We start from the raw sequence: 11,013 nt of genomic DNA on the forward strand, positions 1-11,013 counted from the left end.
CACACTAAATGTCTGTTAAAGGTGGTTTCTGCAAATTGCCACAAATTTCTGAAAATATATCTTGATTGGAACCTTGTAAGGTAACTAGAACTCTCAGTGCAAAAGAACCTGAAAAGAGGAGTCTATTTTGGATGACCAAATGCTCTCCTAAAAAGCTAAGCTCCACTAGCCAGCTAAATAGCTGATTAGCTCAACAGACAGCTTAATTCCATGGAGATAATATTTTGAAAGCATAATAAAGCAAAAATTTTCTCCACTTGATGATTTTAACCCCATACCATTTTGTTTAGCCTATTTTGTTCACATGAAAGTTATATGCTTAACCTAAAATATTTGTTAATTCGTTCATTTCTACATTTATCATCTATAAAATTTTTCTTGACTAGAAAAGATTATTTAAAAGTCTGACTGCCTGGCCAAATAGCTCAGCAGATTAAAGCACTTGCACGCAGGGACAGGGGCTGGAGTGTTATATCCCCAGACCTGCTGTGCCACCCCAACCTGGGGGGCATGCTGGGACAGCAATTGAGACTGGGCACGGTGGCATGTGCCTGTAATCCCAGCACTTGGGAGACTGTAAACAGGCGGATCACTACAAGTCCGATCTAGTAGTGAGCCCCTGAACACCCTGTAGACCCTTGCCTAAAATAAAAAAAAAAAAAAGTTCGAATTACTTTCAATTTAAAATACTGATAAAAGAGAAGGTAGTCTGAATAGCTACTGAAATGAAGATATAGAGATCAAAACTCTTACACACTAGTTTGTCATGGTGTGTAACGCATTAGCAGATAGAGATGGCCACAGATATTTTTGGTCCTCCTCTTTCTGGGAAATCAAAGGTGAGTGTCCCCTTACCATGAATATTGACCTATTTTTACTAGTGGAATGTTGTAGAATTATTGCTACACTGGTTGCTTGGTTCAGGCTTTAAAATACTATCCAAGTGCAGGGGAGATAGCCCAGAAGGAGGTACCTGCCTGGCAAGTGCAGGGACCTGAGGTTGGTCTCTGGTACACCATGCCATGTCGGCCCCAGAAGAGGGAGTGATGGTGTATACCCATAACCCCAGCACTGAGGAGGTTGAGATAGGACAATCACTATGAGTCTGAATTGTGTAGTGAGAGCCTGTATCCAATAAATGCATTTTTTTTTTAAAAAAGTACTATCTACTTCCTCATCCTTTTCCTTAAAAATGTTCATTCTGGCAAAAGCAAGCCAGTGTGTAAAATTTCTGTCCTAACATTATCATGCTGTGCGGAAGCCCAAGCTTGATATGGAAAAGGCTATATGGAAAGAGAAAGGCCCAAGGAACCAGCCACTCCAATCATCCCATCTGAGGTGCAAAGCAGGTGAGTGAGTGAAGGGGTCACCTTAGACACTCCTTGTTAGTAGAAAAACATGGAGAAGAACCGAAGAATCTAGGGGCTGGCCCGAACCCAGAACTATGATCCCAGATGTGTGGTCTCATCAAACTCTCTAAGCGCATTGTATCCTTTCAAGTTAACCCAGCTGAGATTCCAAGCTACTTGGAACAGAGGCAAACTGCCCTTCATGCATCTTAAATGCCTGACCTAAAAATTATTCATATGGTAAAATATTTGTTTTTTGGGATGACATTTGTATTCTGCAGAACATAATTGGAATTTATTCAATAAGCCAGGAATTTTCTTTTATTATAAATAACCTGACTCTAACAGTAGTCATATAAAACATATTTCTTATTTTTCCCTCTCTCCCAGAGAAAATAATGTCTGAGTGAGGCAAGACATTCTTCAAATGTAGCATTGTATTCCTTTTGTATCCACTGAAGCCTGCTATTTTTGTAGTCTAATAGATAGTTTATGTTGTAAGATTTATATTTAGTTTATCAATCAGTGAATTAGGATATTACTTCATTTATAACATGTTAAATGATGCATAAATGTAATACAATACAAATGAAACAGGATAAACTGTAGAAATGTATATACAAATTTGATTCAATATGTTCTCAATTGCTTTTGCCCTCTGTCAGTGTGATTGCTTTTGCGTAATCTATGCCTCTAATTATCCCTTCCTCTGCTTTGCATATAAATAGCTAATTAGATAGTGTCCCTGTCAGCTATGAAGTATATAATATCCAAAGACATACTCCTTTAGAAATTTAATTTAAGATAACAGATTGCACCAACCCATTGAAAAACCTCAAGATTCTCATTTGTTGAATCATTTGATATTTTAATTTGAAGTCAGAAATGTCAAATGTAAATCAAAGTATTGGTCCAAATAATTTTCTTATTTTGAAAAATTCTATTGGGTACTAGAGACTCCATTTCTTCTTCTTCTTTTTTCTTTTAGTGGAACCAGGGGTTGAACTCCGGCCCTTGTGCTTACCAGGCAAGTGCTTATGCTACTGAGCCATCTCTCCAGCCCCATTTCTTCTTCTTACTTAAGATTAACTTAGTGCCTGAAAATAAGAACAATGGAAATTAAGACTATTTTTTTTTGTGGGTGGGTGGGAATAGAATTTACAAAAACTCCCAGGAGAAGAAAAAAAAAAAAAAAAAGAATAGCTCAGGTCTGTAACTTGGGTGTCAGAAGCAACAGTGTTATTGGCAATACTGAATAAGAACTCTTAATACACAAAGCTTTCATTGCGCGTGCATGTGTGTGTGTGTGTGTGTGTGTGTGTGTTATAGGCAATGCTATGCAAGAATTACTATTACAGAAAATAGATGCTGTACATGATTGGAATAATTAGTCCTTGGGGTAGAAGAGAATTTCAGAGTACTGGTGGACTCTGCTTAGGAACGCTGCCACAGGAAAGCCCCAGGCTTCTCAAAATAAGGATGCACACCGTCTTTCTTTGGAGAAAGGATGAGTGAGATTCTTTAATAAAAATGCACTAGCTGGGAAGCCAGACAGATCCGGTTCATACCCAGGGGCACCGGTTCAATCATTGGCTGCAAATATCAGAAGCTTAATTTGGTTTATTTAAGCACACAGGAGACTTATAGGAAGGGTTTGTGGGAAGTTCTCATACTGGAATTCTGATGAATGCACCATAAGTAAGAATCAAGGGAGGCCGAGCTCCAACACTGTGCTCAAAAAATTCTAGCAACAACCACCGTGGTCTGGCCATGCTGCTGCATACCATAATTCCAGCACTCTGGAGACTGAGGCAGGAAGATTTTGGAGAATTCAAGGCCAGCCTGGGCTATATAGTTAGTTGGTTCATGTCCAGCCTGAATTGTCTCAGTCCCTAGCAAATCCAGAAATCTCTAATGAAAACTGTCATTAAGGGTTACACTTTGCCTGCTATCAGCACAGACGACCCTGAATAATAATTTCTATGCTTTGATTTTGTATGTGCATTCCATTTGACTGGAACAATTTGTATCACTACTTCAATATTTGAAGCTACACTGAGGTCACTTGGCCAAGTTTTAGGTGGTAGCCAGGAAAGGAATATTTATTCCTCCATCTTCAATATCCTCAGTGGGACTAAAGACATTCACTCAGTAGAAATCCCCAGCTCCATTAACAGAGCTTAAGTAGGTATTCTAGGTATTTAGCTTTAATAAAACCTATATCACACTTAGTTAAGAGCAAGTCCAATGTAGACATTAGCTCTGTATTATTTCCACGGTCCATCTACTATGAGGGAATGTAAAACCTGGTTTCCTCTGAAGGAATTCAGTTTCACCACCTTGGCAAATGAAGAGATCTCATCTCCAAGTAAAAGCCCTTCATCCTGTAGAAGCAATGGGAGCAACATCTTACTCTCTTAATCCCTCTGAGGCTTCCTTAATTCAACATCAGAGAGATTATAAAGGAGCCCTAGGAGCATCACTCTCCATGTACTATACTTTTAGCTTCACAAAAACTTCCAGAAATCACTTCATGCTGGTGTGGTTTTTTTTTTTTAAACACTTTCTATTCATTTTAATGAGAAAGATGTACATGTAGCGCTTCACTAATTTCCTTTCTTTTTCTTTTTTTGGTGGTACCAGGGATCAAACTCAGGACCTTGCACTTGCCGCACAAGCACTGATTCCACTGAGCTATGTCCCCAGCCCACGTGTTTTTCGTTTGTTTTTGGTACTTGGAATTGACCTCAGGACCTCATGCTTGCCAGGCAGTCACTGTTCCACTGAGCCATATCACCAGCTCAGTATTTTCTCTTTCATTGTTATTTTCCATCCATCACCCAATCTTAGTTAGACCCCTCGCATTTCCTTTCCTCTAAACAGTATAGCCTGTACATATCTTTCTCTTCTTTTTTTCTCTGATCCTCAACTCTGGAAATACTTCCATCACACCAGTCTATATCCTTTTTACTGTTGATTTTAGATATTTGAAAGTGTCACCTTCAGCATTGACAGAATTTTCTGTTTTCTTCTTCCCTAAACATCCTCACATTCCAATCTCAGTCTCTTTATAGATTGCCCAGTATGCCTCATTATTAGTGTAGTTTACTTATCACATATAACCTCCCTTCTTCACACTTTAGTTCCTCTCCAATGGTTTGCTTATCTTATTTTTATTTATCTCTGATGACTTGCACAATATTAGTGCTTCTGTTACTTGGTCTCCTATTTCCTTGCCCACTATTATGTGTAAATAAGTACTTCAGTACTTCATGTGCACGACTCAGATCTTGTCAGAACTCATACTCTTATAACTTTAGAAGTCAGGTGAGCTTGTAAATGCAGTTATCAAATCATAAAATATCTTCCTGATCCATTCAATTTTCCATTTCCTAGAGTTTATTCACATTATATTCTTCCTTTTCAAATGTCTAGCATCAGCTCTGCCAGTCTTATCCTCAGTTAATTAATTCATCTTCTTCTCAAGGTAAAATGAACAATTAGAAATAACTTCCATATATTTCAACCACAACTATCTACTCACCTGACAGCATCTGTACTAATATATCTTGTTTTTACATCTTTTGCAGTGGATTAATTCCCCACACTTTTGTCCAAAACTCATACCCGTATATGGACAATCAACTTTGGCCTGTTAGCTACCTAGAAAATTCTTAAGAAAAATCTGCTCTAAGAGTTCTTTATTTTCTTTCCCCTGTATCAGAAATTCCTTCACTTACTGGATCACTCATTCCAGTTTATAAACATGCTGATATTTTTCACAACTAAGCCAATCAAACAAAAATACAGGAAAAACTTATACTTCCTTCACTACACAGTGCACTTTTCAGTTTGTAAATGAAACAGAATGCCTGAAAAGAAATCTCTCTACTCTTAATTTCTAATTTTCCTGCTCAATTCAAATATTTGCTCTTAAACTTCCATTAGAGTTTTGCCATCATTGATTATGTGCTTTAGAGATCATGAATAAATTCATTGTACTAAATTCAATGATCACTTTATTTTTTTAAAGTCTACATAATAGTAAAACAAAACAAAACAAAATACATATGCATTAAAAATGATAGGAAATAGAACATATAAAGATGATTTAAAACTCAGGCCTAGAAAACTCAATGACCCAATCCAAAAATGGGCATTTGAGATGAATATATGTTTCACAAATGAAGAGATACAAATGGCAAATAAACATATGAAAAAATGTTCAACATCATTGGTCATTCAAGAAATGCAAATTAAAACAATACTCAGATACTATCTTATGCCAGAAAGAATGGCTGTCACCAACAAGTCAACCAATAACAAATGCTGAAGAGGCTGTGGGGAAAAAGGATCCCTTATCCACTGTTGGTGGGAGTGCAGGCTGGTACAACCATTATGGAAATCAGTACGGAGCCTCCTCAAAAAACCAGGATTGGAGGTCACATTCAAACCAGCTACTCTACTCCTAGGTATTTTTCCAAAAGAACTGAAATCATCATACTACAGTGATATAGCTGCACCCACACTTATAGCACTACAGTTTGTCAGAGCCAATGATAATTTCTTGATACTTACTTTTGAAAATCTTATTATAAATATGTTTTTTCTTAGTTGATCCCATCTTTTTCCCTTAGATAATTTTCTTCACTTGGTTTTTAGACCATTGCATGTCTTTTTTTTAAATCCTTAATCATTATTCTTTATTCATTGTCTTTAAGGATTCCGTCACAACAACCATCTTGTTGTATTTATGCTTGGCATGTTAGGTCTTGCTCCGTTATTCTGACTCACTGCTTGTCTTTATCTACATATTCTTCCTGAAGTATGCTCATTGTATGTCTCCATAATTTGTCTCTTATGCTTCAGCCCAGCCTAGGCCAATCCAGCTCAGTCTAGGCCCTTCTCTAACTTCCCACATCTTCTACCCAACTAATTATTGAACACAACATGTTGAAGGTTACATCAGTCAGCTTTCCCATCCCTCAGACATAGCACTCAACATCCAGAAATTAAAGGAAGAGAACTCTAATTTGGCTAATAGTTTCAGATAACTCAATCTATTTTCAGCTAGTTCCAAGGCAGAGAAATACAGCAGAAGAGTGTGGCAGACTAAATACATTCAATTCACAGTGGCGAGGAATCAGAGCAATGGGACAACACCAGAAAAGGAACAGATGAAGAACCAGATATATTACATCAGGCTGTGACTTCAAGATCCACCCAGACCCACCCAGGAGCAAGATGTTACTCTGACCATGGGTGGATCCCAAAGCCAATCAAATCGATAATCTATCTTAACTGTCACAGTCCACCCCTTGTCAGTTGGCTGTTCAGAACAATGGAACAGTGTAAATATTTTTTATGCACATAAGAGAATAACAGGATAGAAAAGAACAGGATCAGTATACGTTTGAGACACAGTAGGGAAAACACCAACTCTTATGCTTCATCTGGAGCACATGCTGGTTGCACAGCCCTACCTTTAAGGCCTTTCTGGTTGCAGAATCCATAGTCTCTCTCTTACACTGGTTCTATTTATGATTTGCAGTTTTTCTCAACACACGTTTCACATTCTCAGGATCTCTGACTTCCTTGGGTTCTCCATGCCATCTTTGTGTTTATTTCCACAGCTTTATGCATTATAATTTTAGATGCTTCTTGCTTGGCCTCAGAGGTCTTCCTTTGCAATCTGGGTGGAAAACTTTCTGACCCCGCAATAGTTGCATTCTTCATGCAAGTAAAGCCAGCATCATATGCACAACTTTGCTGTCTGCTCTCAGCAAAAGCTGTAGCAGGGCCACCTTGGATTATGGCCGTAGAGGCCTCTGAATGCTTGCACAGATGAACATGGAAATTATACCAATTTCCCATGAATGCCTCCATGAACAGGGGCCATAAAGACCATCTTCTTAAATGAAAGGTTGACACTTTTGCACCCTTCAGCCTACAATGAGTGGGGCCTTACTGAATTCTGAGATGTCTCTAAGGTAGCTGTTTTTTCATTCCCGTGTAAAGTACTTGGCTTCTATTTAATGGTGCTAATTTCTTCAGGAATAACACTTCTTTTAACCTCATACCTGATATATTATTCTTTTGGGGATGACATTTAAGTTTTAATTTATTTTCTCTTCTATTTTTTGCTTTTCTCAATGCAAAGCAGGCCAAAAGCATCTAACAATATTCATGACACAGCTTTTACGTGGCGTGGCCTTGAAATTTCTCATGGAAGATCAATTAATATACTGCCATTTGTATGGTTCTGCTATAAAGTCTGAGGACATGGGCAAAATATGTGCATATTTACTTTCCAAGTGTAGTACACATGGAATCTAATCCAACTAATCAAGAAAATCATCAACTTTATCATGTCTGCATGACCAAAACCATTTGACCTTGACTTGTGTTGTCTGCATTTCTAGCACCTGTCTGGTTTTTCAGTCTGTAACTAGAATTTCTCATTAGTCTCTAGTTATTGTATTCCAGGGCTTCTCCGAGACTACATCCCCAAACTTTCTCAAACTCTTCCAGCCAGACAGTTCCAAATGCTTTTGAACTATTTGACCACTTATGATCATCAATAGCCTTATTACTTGGTACACTTAGGTTTCTCTGTCCATGAAACAAATACTTGATGCTCGTAACTTAAAGAAGGAGTAGCTTACTTTGGTTTGTGTTCTCAGGTGACTCAGTCCATGACAGAGACAGAAACATCTTGTTGAATTTTGTGACAGAGCAAAGATGGTTATTGCTTGGTGGTTAAGAAACAGAAGAGGTGAAGAGCATGAAAAAGAATGAGGTGAAGGACCAGATACAGTACCCAACATTAATTCCTCCATAACCTACCCAGCCATATCTAGTAGTGTACTTTTACTAACTTCCTGGGTGATCACAAAGCCAGCCAAACTAACAACCTACCTTAATCATGACACATATCTAGTATTCATCTTATACTTAACATCTTGATCTTGGTTGGTCCTCTATCAACTGACTTTTTCATTTCCACCGATGGACATTGTCTTTCCAGTTTCTTAGTCCCAATCCCTTAATGTCAGTCTTCATTTTCTTCTCACAAACCTGAATACATCAGGAATTCCCGTTTGCTTGGGCTGTATTGAAACACACAAGAAGCTGATGGCTTCTGTCCTTGTACAACATCACTGTCATCTGTTATGTATTAGCACAATCTCAGTGGTACCTGTCTAGATTAGAAGAAAAACCAAGTGATCTCCATTGTCCTGTGGCTTATACCTGACTCATCTATATTAGTATCTCATCCACTCTTACTTGAGTGGATTTTGAGTCCAGTTTTTCTCCTTTAAACCTGCTACTTTTCACATTGTATCAACTGACTTACTGTATTTATAGGTTACTATCTATTTTATTCCAATATAATGCTGAAGTTTTTGTAAGATGTAGCTAGGCAAGAATTTTTGTAGTCTTTCTATTAATGCTAATGAATCAATCCATCTAAAATTTAGTTTTAAATATTCTGTGAAATGACGTAAGTTCTATTTTTCTCTTGTAGGGAATTATGATAGCAATGATCATTAAATCTAGGTTTTTATGCTGTCGCTATTCATTATTATTACTATTATTGTTATCAGTTTAGTCATTAATCCAAAGCATTTGATGCTGAGCTACACACCCCAGCTATTTATTTATTTATTTATTTATTTATTTATTATTAATTTCTTCACACATTGCATTACTAAGTTTTCAAAGCTGGGCTAGGACTTTTGATCCATTTGGTTCAGATGGCCTCAATATTACAGTGAAGATAAACACATTTTATCATGCTCCCAAGCTCAGAGGAACATTGTATGCCAAAGTTCGAGCCTTGAACCTTTTTGGGGGCTGTTTTATACAGAAGTTTTGGGAGTGAATGACAGAGTTACAAAGGCACAGTACAGTAGAGCTCAGAATAAGGGTTTGAGGCAGGTTGTACAAGCAAGATTTCAGAACTGGGCAGTACAAGAGTCATACCAGAAATGTGGCTGTATAAGTAAGACAGTAGAAATGCAACAAGAAAATTGCCTTGTGTCATCTATTCATTTTGGTCTTAAATTTTGTTTTCCCCACAGTTTTGTTTTTCTCATCATTTATACTAGTGATATAGAGGAAAGAAACTTACAATCTGCTAGATATATGGCATGAGTTTGTGTTCTCTAAAAATCAAAATATTAATTTTAGGAATAATGGAGGTTAAGGGCACAATATATTTATGGAGGGAAAGAAAGTTTCTGTCAGAGAGAGACAGAAGAGGATCTGAGGGGGTTCACAAGAAACCTGCCTTAAGTACAGCTTTTTTATAGAGCAAAATCCATGAGATGAGGCAGGCGTAAGGTGAGAAACATGGGAACTAACAAGGCGGGTGTCACCCCAAAGCCTCATGTAGTCATGAGGCAGACTTCTAGAGTTTGTGATTAACTCATGATCCACTGGGATTATGGGTGATCCAAGGCTGGAATTATGCATCTGAGTATTTCTGGGATTTTGAGTGTGAGCGTTACACCCAGCCTGAGGTGGATAGACTGAATGTAACATAAGACAGAGAGGCAGACTTCCTCTCTGTTACCATTGTTGCCGCTGCTCCTCCCCTTTGCTCTCTGCTGCTTGCTGCCACCATGCACTGCTGCCCTCTGCCACGTGCCACACTGTCTTGGAGCCTGCTGAGTATGGACTGAAACCTCCAGCAACTGTGAGCTAAATAAACCTTTCCTTCCCTCATTTTGAGTCTCAGGCATTTGTCCCAGCAAGGAGAGAAAAGTAACTAAGACAGTGGGCATAAGCTGGTTCAAAATTATGACCTATGGCCAATCAATAAGATTACAAGTGCAACTTCTCAGGTAAAATTGATTAAATCAGAATCAGATAGGGAAGGGAACCTCACAGCAAGAGGATATGAATACAGGACAAGGGCTTTTCCTGTAGGAGGGTGGGTTTTTGTGGCTCTTCCTGGCTTTTTCAAGGTGATGAATATCTACCTAGAATATCAATCCCTGGTATGTGTGTACATTTGTTTAATCTTTTGCCTAGATGTCTGGCTCACAGCAGAAGTGCAAGGCAGCCAGACAGGCTCCTTCCACAGCTCAGCTCTGTCAGATTCCCTATAATATTTCTATCTAACTCAGCTGTCTACAACACTAAATTACTAGCACAAGCACCGTACCTAGTTTTCATACTGATTTTTAAAAAAACAGATACAGGGTCTCACTATGCAGCTCCAACTGATAGTGAGCCTCTGCTTTCAGCCTCTCTAGTGCTGGGATTACAGGCATGAACCACCAAGCCCCATCTCAGGGTGGCATGGTATGCCCAGGGTGTTATTTCCCCATATTGAGGCTGGCACAGATTGTGGCTCCAGAGATTGAACTTGGGTCCTTGCCTCTGCAAGGCAGGTGTTTAGACCACTGAGCTACCTACAAGGCCTCATACTGATTTTAAATGTCGAAAGTTGCCACATAGTAAACTCTTATAAGAGTAAGTGTCATGTATCTGCTTTAGAATTTATTTTGAAAATTGATTTATTTACTAATTATTCCACCATGTATAGGCCATAGGAATAATTGTGATGTCAGAAAGTGTTTCACCATTTGATAGGGTAAATGCCTTTGTTCTGGTAATTACAATTTCTTATTTCCTTAAAATTTTTAAGATACAC

The sequence above is a fragment of the Octodon degus genome, unplaced genomic scaffold (genome assembly GCF_000260255.1).
Source record: "Octodon degus isolate 3935 unplaced genomic scaffold, OctDeg1.0 scaffold00056, whole genome shotgun sequence".
Taxonomy (NCBI): domain Eukaryota; kingdom Metazoa; phylum Chordata; class Mammalia; order Rodentia; family Octodontidae; genus Octodon; species Octodon degus.